The 14,116-nt window shown below is 37.3% G+C and overlaps 1 protein-coding gene across 1 annotated transcript in view; it reads left to right on the plus strand.

The window, feature by feature from the left end:
- The window catches only part of LOC126058320 (translation initiation factor IF-2-like), an 88,630-nt gene extending 75,175 nt beyond the window's left edge, over nucleotides 1-13,455 (plus strand). Inside the window, exon 6 of the transcript XR_007513186.1 lies at nucleotides 13,437-13,455. The gene's annotated coding sequence lies outside the window, so the exon portion shown is untranslated. The remainder of the gene's footprint in view (nucleotides 1-13,436) is intronic.
- The last annotated feature ends 661 nt before the right edge of the window (nucleotides 13,456-14,116 follow it).

Consider the following 14,116-nt stretch of genomic DNA (forward strand, 5'->3'; position numbering starts at 1 on the left):
TCAGGCTGATGTAGTCTTGGATTTACGTGGCCATTTCTGTCTTTTGGACTCATAATTACCTTGTATCTTTGGTGTTCTTCATTCTCCTTTGTTCCAGGTGGGTTGAGACCAATGGATGCATCTTAGATGGCTGCTTGATAGTGTTTTTAAGACTGCAGACGCCACTCACCAAAGTGGGATGCAGAATGTTTTCTTAATAGATTTTGTTATGCCAATTGAGCTAGATGTCCCCTGAAAACATGGTCCCCCAACTGCTGCCCCTGCTACTCTGGCCTTTGGAGCTTTTGGTTTATTCAGGAAACTGCTTTTGGTTTAGTCCAGTTATGCTGACCTCTCCTTTATTGTATGATGTCTTTCCCTTCACCTAAAATAGTTCTTGTCTACTATCTAATTTGCAAATATCCTTCTCCCTCCCTTTCTCCCCACCCTCATAACCATCAAAGAATATTTTCTTCTCTGTTTAAACTATTTCTTGAGTTCTTATAATAGTGGTCTCATACAATATTCGTCCTTTTGCAACTGACTAATTTCACTCAGCATAATGCCCTCCAGATTCCTCCAAGCTATGAAATATTTCACGGATTCATCATTGTTCTTAAACTATGTGAAGTATTTCATCGTGTGAATGTACCAAAATTTATTTATCCATTCATCTGTTGATGGGCACCTTGGTTACTTCCATCTTTCTGCTATTGTAAACAGTGCTGCAATGAACATGGTTGTGCATATATCTGTTCATATAAAGGCTCTTATTTCTCTAAGATATATTCCAAGGAGTGGGATTGCCATATTCTATGGTAGTTCTATTGCTAGCTTTTTAAGGAAGTGCCAGATTGATTTCCAAAGTGGCTGCACCATTTTAAATTCCCACCAGCAGTGAATAAGTGTTCCAGTCTCTCTACAACCTCTCGAACATTTATTATTTTGTGATTTGGGATTAATGGCAACCTTGTTGGAGTGAGATGGTATCTCATTGTAGTTTTGATTTACATTTCTCTAATGGCTAATGATTGTGAGCATTTCCTCATGTATCTGTTACCTGCCTGAATGTCTTCTTCGTTGAAGCGCCTGTTCCTATCCTTTGCCCATTTTTAAAATGGATTATTTGTCTTTTTGTTATTGAGTTTTTGCAATATCATGTAGATTTTAGAGATCAGATGCTGATCAGAAATGTTATAGCTAAAAACTGTTTCCCAGTCTGTAGGTAATCAGTTTACTCTCCTGGTGAAGACTTTGGATGAGCATAAGTGTCTGACTTTCAGGAGTTACCTAATTTCTCTTTGGGTACTTGACATTGTTAGTAATGTTTTTGTTACAATCCCACCCTAATCCTCTTCAACATAAAATTGCAATCACAAAATGGAGGACAACTACAGAACACTGGGAATCATGGCCTAACCAACTTGATACACACATTTTTCAGGGGGGACATAATACAATCCATGACATCCACCTTTTAGTATATTTTGGGGACTGGCTGTTTTAGTCAGAAATAGGTTGAATAAAAGTGCTTACTTACCAGTAGTTTCCCAACAGTGTTGGTGACGGATCCCCAGTTGAATACACACAATCACACTGACTGCATTTGCGGTGCCTCAGCAAGTCCCACTTGCCTTCATAACACCGATCTCTAGAACAAAACACAGCTCTGTAAGCAAGTCAATTAAAAATAAAGGCATTGGATATTGAACATCACTAAAGACATAAGTGCATATTGGTTCTGTGTTGGTTGCCGGAATCTAATTCTCTTAATTAATTCATATTTTTTGTAGATATTTTTCTTGCTCCATATACCCAGAGTTCTGTGTACATATAATGAACATTCTACACGTAGTTTTCTCACAAATATTACCCAATATCATTCATTTTTTTGACCATTCACTCAATGTTCAAGAATAAATTGAAGTACAGGAAATATTCTTATGGTTATTTAACTCTAAGGATGAAGAAATTGCATAGTGGGTCTTGGCTCACTTTAGAAATTCTCTACCTGATGCAGTTCCATACAGCAACACGGACCTTCATCTCAGCACAGGAAGAAAGACAGCTTTGTCTCAATATTTGCAAGTGCTCTTCACCTTCTATTAAGGTAAAAATTCTTCAGCCTGCCAAGAGCATTGTTCAAGAATTGGCTCCAAGGGGGCCAAGATGGCGGACTAGGTGGACGCTACCACGGATCCCTCTTGCAACAAAGACTCGGAAAAACAAGGGAATCGATCATATACATAACAATCTACGAACTCTGAACAACAAGCACAGAATTAGAGACGGAAAACGAACAAATACGGGCAGACAGCGACTGTTTTCAGAACTAGGAGCCAGCGCACCAGCTGACTACTTGGAAAATCTAGTTTCCCAGTGATGGCTCGGAGACAGCAGTCCATATCAAACCACATAAAAAAACAGACCATGACAGCTTCTCCAACCCGCCAAACAAAAGAATCAAAATCTTTCCCAAATGAAGATACAATCCTGGAATTATCAGATACAGAATATAAAAAACTAATTTACAGAATGCTTAAAGATATCACAAATGAAATTAGGATAAATGCAGAAAAAGCCAAGGAACACACTGATAAAACTGTTGAAGAACTCAAAAAGATTATTCAACAACATAGTGGAAAAATTAACAAGTTGCAAGAATCCATAGAGAGACAGCATGTAGGAATCCAAAAGATTAACAATAAAATTACAGAATTTGACAACACAATAGAAAGTCAGAGGAGCAGACTCGAGCAATTAGAATGTAGACTGGGACTTCTGGAGGACCACGGAAACAACACCAACATAGCTGAAAAAAAATCAGATAAAAGAATTAAAAAAAATGAAGAAACCCTAAGAATCATGTGGGACTCTATCAAGAAGGATAACTTGCGAGTGATTGGAGTCCCAGAACAGGGAGGGGGGACAGAAAACACAGAGAAAATAGTTGAAGAACTCCTGACACAAAACTTCCCTGACATCATGAAAGACGAAAGGATATCTATCCAAGACGCTCATCGAACCCCATTTAAGACTGATCCAAAAAGAAAAACACCAAGACATATCATCATCAAACTTGCCAAAACCAAAGACAAACAGAAAATTTTAAAAGCAGCCAGGGAGAAAAGAAAGGTTTCCTTCAAGGGAGAATCAATAAGAATAAGTTCAGACTACTCAGCAGAAACCATGCAGGCAAGAAGGGAATGGGACGACATATACAGAGCACTGAACGAGAAAAACTGCCAACCAAGGATCATATATCCAGCAAAACTCTCTCTGAAATATGAAGGAGAAATTAAGATATTTACAGATAAACACAAGTTTAGAGAATTTGCAAAAACTAAACCAAGACTGCAAGAAATGCTAAAGGAGATTGTTTGGCCGGATGACCAATAATATCAGGTACCAGCGCAATACAAGGTCACAAAACAGAACGTCCTGATATCAACGCAACTCAAACAGGGAAAGCACAAAAACAAACAAATTAAGACTAATTCTAAAAAATAAATAAATAAACAAAATAATACACACAACAGTAAATCATGGAAATCAATAGATAAACGATCAAAATAATCAAAAAGAGGGACTAAATATAGGAGGCATTGAACTGCCAGATGGAGAGTGATACAAGGCGAAATAGAAGGATACAAGTTAGGTTTTTACTTAGAAAAATAGGAGTAAATAAAAAGGTAACCACAAAAAGGAATATCAATTCCATAACTCAAGAAAAAAGCCAAGAAAAACGTAACGACTCAATAAACACAAAGTTAAACATTATGAAAATGAGGATCTCACAAGCTACTAAGAAAAACGTCTCAGCAAAAAAAAGCATGTGGAAAAATGAAATGGCCAACAACACACATGAAAAGGCATCAAAATGACAGCACTAAAAACTTACTTATCTATAATTACGCTGAATGTAAATGGACTAAATGCACCAATAAAGAGACAGAGAGTCACGGACCGGATAAAAAAACACGATCCATCTATATGCTGCCTACAAGAGACACACCTTAGACTTAGAGACACAAACAAACTAAAACTCAAAGGATGGAAAAAAATATATCAAGCAAACAATAAGCAAAAAAGAAGAGGAGTAGCAATATTAATTTCTGACAAAATAGACTTTAGACTTAAATCCACCACAAAGGATAAAGAAGGACACTATATAATGATAAAAGGGACAATTGATCAGGAAGACATAACCATATTAAATATTTACGCACCTAATGACAGGGCTGCAAGATACATAAATCAAATTTTAACAGAATTGAAAAGTGAGATAGACACCTCCACATATATAGTAGGAGACTTCAACACACCACTTTCGGAGAAGGACAGGACATCCAGTAAGACGCTCAACAGAGACACGAAAGACCTACTTACAACAATCAACCAACTTGACCTCATTGACTTATACAGAACTCTCCACCCAACTGCTGCAAAATATACTTTTTTTTCTAGCGCACATGGAACATTCTCTAGAATAGACCGCATATTAGGGCATAAAACAAATCTTTCCAGAATCCAAAACATCGAAATATTACAAAGCATCTTCTCAGACCACAAGGCAATGAAGCTAGAAATCAATAACAGAAAAACTAGGGAAAAGAAATCAAATACTTGGAAAATGAACAATACCCTCCTGAAAAAAGACTGGGTTATAGAAGACATCAAGGAGGGAATAAGGAAATTCTTAGAAATCAACGAGAATGAAAATACTTCCTATCAAAACCTCTGGGACACAGCAAAAGCAGTGCTCAGAGGCCAATTTATATCGATAAATGCACACATACAAAAAGAAGAAAGAGCCAAAATCAGAGAACTGTCCCTACAACTTGAACAAATAGAAAGTGAGCAACAAAAGAATCCATCAGGCACCCGAAGAAAACAAATAATAAAAATTAGAGCTGAACTAAATGAATTAGAGAACAGAAAAACAATTGAAAGAATTAACAAAGCCAAAAGCTGGTTCTTTGAAAAAATTAACAAAATTGATAAACCATTGGCTAGACTGACTAAAGAAAAACAGGAAAGGAAACTAACAACCCGAATAAGAAACGAGAAGGACCACATCACAACAGAACCAAATGAAATCAAAAGAATCATATCAGATTACTACATAAAATTGTACTCTAACAAATTTGAAAACCTAGAAGAAATGGATAAATTCTTAGAACAATACTACTTACCTAAACTAACACATTCAGAAGTAGAACAACTAAATAGACCCATAACAAAAAAAGAGATTGAAACGGTAATCAAAAAACTCCCAACAAAAAAAAGTCCTGGCCCAGATGGCTTCACTGCAGAGTTCTACCAAACCTTCAGAGAAGACTTAACACCATTACTATTGAAGGTATTTCAAAGTATAGAAAAAGACAGAATACTACCCAACTCATTCTATGAAGCTACCATCTCCCTGATACCAAAACCAGGTAAAGACATTACAAAAAAAGAAAATTTTAGACCTATATCCCTCATGAACATAGATGCAAAAGTCCTTAACAAAATTCTAGCCAATAGAATCTAACAACACATCAAAAAAATAATACACCCTGATCAAGTGGGATTTATACCAGGTATGCAAGGCTGGTTTAATATCAGAAAAACCATTAATGTAATCCATCACATAAACAAAACAAAAGATAAAAACCACATGATCTTATCAATAGATGCAGAAAAGGCATTTGACAAAGTTCAACACCCATTAATGATAAAAACTCTAACCAAAATAGGAATTGAAGGAAAATTCCTCAACATAATAAAGGGCATGTATGCAAAGCCAACAGCCAATATCACTCTAAATGGAGAGAACCTGAAAGCATTTCCCTTGAGAACGGGAACCAGACAAGGAAGCCCTTTATCACGGCTCTTATTCAACATCGTACCTGAAGTCCTAGCCAGGGCAATTAGGCTAGACAAAGAAATAAAGGGTATCCAGATTGGTAAGGAGGAAGTAAAGCTATCACTATTTGCAGATGACATGATCGTATACATGGAAAACCCTAAGAAATCCTCCAGAAAACTACTGAAACTAATAGAAGAGTTTGGAAGAGTCTCAGGATATAAAATAAACATACAAAAATGACTTGGATTCCTCTACATCAACCAAAAGAACACCGAAGAGGAAATAACCAAATCAATACCATTCACAGTAGCCCCCAAGAAGATAAAATACTTAGGAATAAATCTTACCAAGGATGTAAAAGACCTATACAAAGAAAACTATAAAACTCTGCTACAAGAAATTCAAAAGGACACACTTAAATGGAAAAACATACCCTGCTCATGGATAGGAAGACTTAACATAGTAAAAATGTCTATTCTACCAAAAGCCATTTATACATACAACGCACTTCCAATCCAAATACCAATGTCATACTTTAAGGGAATAGAGAAACAAATCACTAATTTCATATGGAAAGGAAAGAACCCCCAGATAAGCAAAACATTACTGAAAAAGAAGAAGAAAGTGGGAGGCCTCACCCTACCTGATTTCAGAACCTATTATATAGCTACAGTAGTCAAAACAGCCTGGTACTGGTACAACAACAGGCACATAGACCAATGGAACAGAATTGAGAATCCAGATATAAATCCATCCATTTATGAGCAGCTGATATTTGACAAAGGACCAGTGTCAGTCAATTGGGGAAATAATAGTCTTTTTAACAAATGGTGCTGGCATACCTGGATATCCATTTGCAAAAGAATGAAACAGGACCCATACCTCACACCATGCACAAAAACTAACTCCAAGTGGATCAAAGACCTAAACATAAAGACTAAAACGATAAAAATCATGGAAGAAAAAATAGTATCTACCCTAGGAGCCCTAATACAGGGCATAAACAGAATACAAAACATTACCAAAAATGATGAAGAGAAACCAGATAACTGGGAGCTCCTAAAAATCAAACACCTATGCTCATCTAAAGACTTCACCAAAAGAGTAAAAAGACCACCTACAGACTGGGAAAGAATATTCAGCTATGACATCTCAGACCAGCGCCTGATCTCTAAAATCTACATGACTCTGTCAAAACTCAACCACAAAAAGACAAACAACCCAATCAAGAAGTGGGCAAAGGATATGAACACACATTTCACTAAGGAAGATATTCAGGCAGCCAACAGATACATGAGAAAATGCTCTCGATCATTAGCCATTAGAGATATGCAAATTAAAACTACGATGAGATTCCATCTGACACCAACTAGACTGGCATTAATTCAAAAAACACAAAATAATAAATGTTGGAGAGGCTGCGGAGAGACTGGAACTCTCATACACTGCTGGTGGGATTGTAAAATGGTACAACCACTTTGGAAATCCATCTGGCGTTATCTTAAACAGTTAGAAATAGAACTACCATACAACCCAGAAATCCCACTCCTCGGAATATACCCTAAAGATACAAGACCCTTCACACAAACAGATATATGCACACCCATGTTTATTGCAGCTCTGTTTACAATAGCAAAAAGCTGGAAGCAACCAAGATGTCCATCAACGGACGAATGGGTAAATAAATTGTGGTATATTCACACAATGGAATACTACGCATCGATAAAGAACAGTGACGAATCTCTGAAACATTTCATAACATGGAGGAATCTGGAAGGCATTATGCTGAGCGAAATGAGTCAGTTGCAAAAGGACAAATATTGTATAAGACCACTATTATAAGATCTTGAGAAATAGAAAAAACGGAAAAGAACACATACTTTTGTGGTTACAAAGGGGGGAGGGAGGGAGGGAGGGAGGGAGAGGGCTTTTTATTGATCAATCTGTAGATGGGAACTGCTTTGGGTGAAGGGAAAGACAACACTCAAAACAAGGAAGGTCAGCCTAATTGGACTGGATTAAAAGTAAAGAGGTTTCCGAGATAAAATGAAAGCTTCAAAGGTCAGCGAAGCAGGGGCTGGGGTCTGGGGAACTTGGTTGGAGGGGACTTCTAAGTCAATGGGCAAAACAATTCTATTATGAAAACACTCTGCATCCCACTTTGAATTGTGGCACCTGGGGTCCTAAATGCCAACAAGCAGCCATCTAAAATACATTAATTGGTCTCAACCCACCGGGAGCAAAGGCAAAGGAAGAACACCAAGGTCACACGACAACTAAGAACCCAAGAGACAGAAAGGGCCACTTGAACCAGAGACCTACATTATCCTGAGACCAGAAGAACTAGTTGGTGCCCGGCCACAATCGATGTCTGCCCTGTCAGGGAACACAACAGACAACTCCTGAGGGAGCAGGAGACCAATGGGATGCAGACCCCAAATTCTCATTAAAAGACCACACCTAATGGTATGATTGCGACTAGAGGAATCCCAGAGACAATGCTCCCCAGAACTTCTGATGGCACAGGACAGGAACCATCCCCGAAGACAAATCATCAGGCATGAAAAGGACTGGTCAGTGGCGGGGAGAGAGATACTGATGAAGAGTGAGCTAATTAAATCAGGTGGACACGGGAGAGTGTGTTGGCAACTCTTGACTGGAGGGGGGATGGGAAGATAGAGAGAGAGGGAAGATGGTAAAATTGGCACGAAACGAGAGACTGTAAGGGCTGACTCAATAGGGGGAGAGCAAGTGGGAGAAGGGAGTAAGATGTATGTAAAGCTACATGTGACAGACTGATTGGAATGGTAAATGTTCACTTGAAGCTTAATAAAAATTAAAAAAAGAATTGGCTCCAAATCTCTCCTTGAAAATTACAGTGAAAAATCTTATAAAAATGTTAAGTTTTATTATTAGGCAAACCACTATTTCATCAAATCATCGTCTCTATATAAATTTTTCACCACTATGTTTTTTTTTTATGTGGCTTAAGACAACAATCAGGTGTGTAATAATGTGTATAACATTACATTTCAAATTATAAAGTGATGTTCCAATGGTTTAAAGAGTTGGAGGGACTATTGTGGCTAGAGAATACTGAATCAAAAAATATTTTGACATGAAAGTTTCAACAACAAATATGTTCCATAACTGTAGGTGTACTTGTAGGTAAATGTTTAATGTAATAATTCGGATGGTTAAAAAAGACAAAAACAAATAACACATTAAACAGCAGAATAAGTCAATAGATATCTATTGTCATGACAGATACAAACAGAAAACAAAGAATAAAAAATAAGTGCAGCAGAGGTTACCAGCGTTATGTAAAAGAGAGGAGCATCTTGACACCGAAATAAAATAGCTAGATGCTTCAAAATGTGCATCCAGCAGCTTTTCCCTTTAGCAGCTATTGCAATTTCTGATTTATTGGAATTAAACTAGTTGTCCATGTCATTCAAGTATTATTTTAATGCAATAAATCATTTTACAAGTCCCATGCTGTAGAAAAAATGCTTAAATCATTACATAAACATAGCTTTGCTCACAACTCTTCCCATTCTGAATGCATTACTTTTCCCTTTACCACTTCCTAAATAGCTTTGAAAATCGTCACAGTGCTGTAAACCCAAGTTCTAGTCCCAACACCATTTTATGTGATACTGATCACTGTGTGTCCCTGTGAAGTCTTTTTTTTTTTTTTTAACATCCTATGTATATATTTTTTTTTTATAGCACTATGGTCACTATTGTCGACTCAACATGTTTACTGCCTTATTGCGCTCTTTACCTGTTGTTGAAGCCTTGTTATTTACTTTTAAATGTCTTTCTTATTTCTCTACCTTAACACTTAAAACAGTGTTTCATTTTATTTGCTGTTGTTTTTTTCTTTTATTATATTCTTGTCCACTCAGAGTTCAGGCATGATTAAAAAGTAATTACATTTTTGTGGAGACAGAATGGGATTTAGAATCAAGTTTCAATTACCTGGGTTTTACTTCCTTCATTGACTAGCTGTATATCGGCAATACTTACTGACTATAAAACTTAATTTCAACATTTGTAAAACAAGTTACAATCTATCTATGCTTTTTTTAGATATATGCATTTCTTTTTAATTTCAAAATATAAATTCACCAAAAATGATGTTAACATTTAGATTTTTCTTGTGTTAAAAAAAACTAAACCAAACCTGTTGTCATCAAGTTGATTCCAACTCATACCGACTCTGTAGGACAGAGGAGAGCTGCCCCATAAGGGCTTCCAAGGAGTGGCTGGTGGATTTGAACTGTCGGCCTTTTGGTTAGCAGCCAGGTTGGAATCCGCTACATCACCAGGATTCCTTTCTTGTAATAAGTCAGATAAATTGATAAGCTTATATTCCAGCTATGTATTTAGTGCATGAAATATGTCAAAGAGAATTATGTAATGTTTAAAATTTTAAATGTAAATTGATCAAAAATTATAATAAATTCCAAATAAGTAAGATCAAATGATTAGCTCCAGTTCTCAGTAGGGGTTTAAATGCCTTTGAGACCAGTTGGTGCTCCTGTTTTCACCCATTCTCAATGGCACAAACTCAGCATCAGTCTCTGAATAGTGATTATGATACTAACACAGTAGACAGTCAGGAGTGGTTGGGCTACTATTTTCACATGTTTTGCTGGCTAATAGATTTAAATTATCTTTGCTGTCTAATATTTCTTATCTTTTACTTTTGGAGAACGAAGTCAATTGTTCATGTCGTATTATGTATGGTACAGCCCAGAGTGTTTGTAGTGTTCAAGACTTTAAATTTCTCACCACTTTCATCATTACTTTTTTGTATAGGAAACTCAGGAATCAAATAGGTATTTTATACTGCCCAGCAATGCTTACATTGTAAGTATAAAGTGGGAGCCATTATAACGTTAAGGGAAATATCATTGATACAATGTTGGCTTTTTAATTAGGCAGATTTGTATTTGTAATCCCACTCTGCCCTTAATTGGCTGATGACTTTAAGTATGCTTCTTTACTTTCCGTAGCCTTGATTTACTCACCCACAAAATGGGATGATGACCGTCATCTGGAAAGAATATACATACATATATATATATATATACACACACATACGTATGAAACTTACTTCTGACAATGGATGAAACAAAGCCAATACTAACAAATATTGCTATTTCTTCTACCTGCCTTCTTTACTCACTCCAAGCTTCTAGACAGTTTGCTCAGATATGTTTCCTTCCTTCCCTTCTTCTTTCTTTCTATGCTACCTCTTTTTGTTTCCCTTTCAGTTTCATTGTGAATTCACAAACACTAGGTTGAATTTCAGTGTTTATATGCTATTGGGGGTATGCATCTAAGTAAGCAATTTACCTTCCTGAAATTAAAATATAGATAATTCCTGCACTGCCTGCCTCACATGGCATGCGGAAGTTATTTAAAATAGTAAGAAAATATAAATATGTTACTTATTATCTATTGAATCCATACATCAGGCTAGATAATTTAACTGTCATGTTGAAGTGATAAATTCATAAATATAGATATTAATATTTTGTTATTAATGTAAGAAGAGTAAGTTAGAAACCTAATATGAAGAGCAGGTGAGGATTTCAAAAGGATTGGTTCTCAGAAGGGTAGGACTAGAACAGTAATAATCAAACAAAATGTAAAATATGTTCATAGCAGGAACATACAGAAGGTTGCTTCTACAATGGTGTTTAAAATAGAATAATGTGTATTTGATTAGACAATCATTTATGGGAATAAAAAGATTAAGAAAATTTATCCTTACCTGCAAAATCTTAGAACCAAAAAACCAAACCAAACCCAGTGCCGTCGAGGTGATTCCTACTCATGGCGACCCTATAGGACAGAGTAGAACTGCCCCATAGAGTTTCCAAGGAGCGCCTGGCAGATTCAAACTGCTGACCCTTTGGTTAGCAGCCATAGCACTTAACCACTATGTCACCAGAGTTTCCACAAAATCTTAGAAGCAACAACATATTCATCATATTTCATCCAGAACATTCCTGACGTCCTGCAGTCATGCTTTTGAACTCATTTGTGCAGAAACATTCATTTTTATAGCTGCTTACCTTCCTGGTGGTTACATCATTGGCTCCTAAAGACCAGAAAAAGAACCAAATGCAATTTGGCTGTCTTGACTGGGTCCCAAAGAAGACTCTTAAAGTTAAACAAATGAACAGAAATATCTTAAACAAGCGATATCTTCTAGGTGCAACTGCTTGTGTGTGGCACGAGGAAAATAAACACTAATCAAGGTAACTTAATTCTCAGTGAAATGAAACCTCATATGGAAGCATGGGAATTTTACTCTTCCTTGATAATTACATCATCTAGAATCATCTCATGTGAGATTTTTATCATAAAGGAAGGGTTCATGGAAAGGAGATGCCTGACTGGAGCCAGCTGTGGATTATTCTTAATTGCCTCTCCACTCTCACATTCCCAAAAGGAAGGAGGATATCAGGGTTTAATATGACTTAAGTAAAGCATGAGAAAATGGAATATGTTTACAAATGTCAACACAACTATTTGTAAAATAATTCGATATTTATTAAATCTTTTTGTGAGAAATGAAGTGGCTCTAATCAGACTTAAATAAATGGGTTGACTAATTTTTTTTTTGTTAATATTTGAATGTACCATGCAACTAGGTTGATGGAAGTTGTATATAAAAGTTATCCAAATCACTCAGTAGGATGATTTCAAAGAATCTGAAAAAAGTTAGGAAAATAAATTTGAAATACTGTGGCACTATGAGTCAACCAGAATTACAGAGCGTTCAGTAAATTGGAGTAAAAAAGAACTGAAGGTATCATTTTCAAATTGATTGTTGTTGTTAGGTGCCATCAAGTCTGTTCTGACTCATAGCCAACCTATGTATCACAGAACAAAACACTGCCTGGTCCTGTACCATTCTTAAAATCGTTACTATCCTGGAGCCCATTGTCGCACCCACTGTGTCAATCTCTCTCTTTGAGGGTCTTCCTTTTTTTCCGCTGATCCTGTACTTTACCAAGCATGATGTGCTTCTCCAGGAGCTGATCTTTCCTGACAACATGTCCAAAGTATGTAAGACACAGTCTCGCCATCCTTGCTTCTAAGGAGCATTCTGGTTGTACTTCTTCCAAGACAGATTTGTTCCTTCTCTTGGCAGTGCATTCAATATTCTTTGCCAACGCCACAATTCAAAGGCGTCAATTCTTTTTTGGTCTTCCTTATTCATTGTCCAGTTTTCACATGCATATTAGGCGATTGAAAACACAATACCTTGGGTCAGGCACACCTTAGTCTTCAAGGTGACATATTTGCTTTTCAACACTTTAAAGAAGTCCTTTGCAGCAGATTTGCCCAATGCAATGCGTCTTTTGATTTCTTTCTTTTTTTTTTTTAATTTTTGTTGTGCTTTAAGCGAAAGTTTACAAATCAAGTCAGTCTCTCACACAAAAACTTATATACACCTTGTTACATACTCCCAATTGCTCTTCCCCTAATGAGACAGCCGACTCCCTCCCTCCACTCTCTCTTTTCATGTCCATTCCTCCAGCTTCTAACCCTCTCTACCCTCTCCTCTTCCCTCCAGACAGGAGATGCCAACACAGTCTCAAGTGTCCACCTGATCCAAGAAGCTCACTCCTCACCAGCATTCCTCTCCAACCTATTGTCCAGTCCAATCCCTGTCTGAAGAGTTGGTTCCTGTCCTGGGCCAACAGAAGGTCTGGGGACCATGACCACCAGGGTCCTTCTAGTCTCAGTCAGACCATTAAGTCTGGTCTTTTTACGAGAATTTGGAGTCTGCATCCCACTGCTCTCCTGCTCCCTCAGGGGTTCTCTGTGTTCCCTGTCAGGGTAGTCATCAGTTGTAGCTGGGCACCGTCTAGTTCTTCTGGTCTCAGGCTGATGTAGTCTCTGGTTTATGTGGCCCTTTCTGTCTCTTGGGCTCTTAATGACCTTGTGTCCTTGGTGTTCTACATTCTCCTTTGATCCAGGTGGACTGAGACCAATTGATGCATCTTAGATGGCCGCTTGCTAGGGCCAAAGACTCCAGATGCCAATCTCCAAAGTGGGATGCAGAACGCTTTCTTAATAGATTTTATTATGCCAATTGACTTAGATGTCCCTTGAAACCATGGTCCCCAAACCCCTGCCCCGGCTACTCTGGCTTTCGAAGCGTTCAGTTTCTTCAGGAAACTTCTTTGCTTTTGGTTTAGTCCAGTTGTGCTGACCTCCCCTGTATTGTGTGTTGTCTTTCCCATCACCTAA

Source organism: Elephas maximus, chromosome 14, assembly GCF_024166365.1.
Source record: "Elephas maximus indicus isolate mEleMax1 chromosome 14, mEleMax1 primary haplotype, whole genome shotgun sequence".
In the NCBI taxonomy this organism is placed as follows: domain Eukaryota; kingdom Metazoa; phylum Chordata; class Mammalia; order Proboscidea; family Elephantidae; genus Elephas; species Elephas maximus.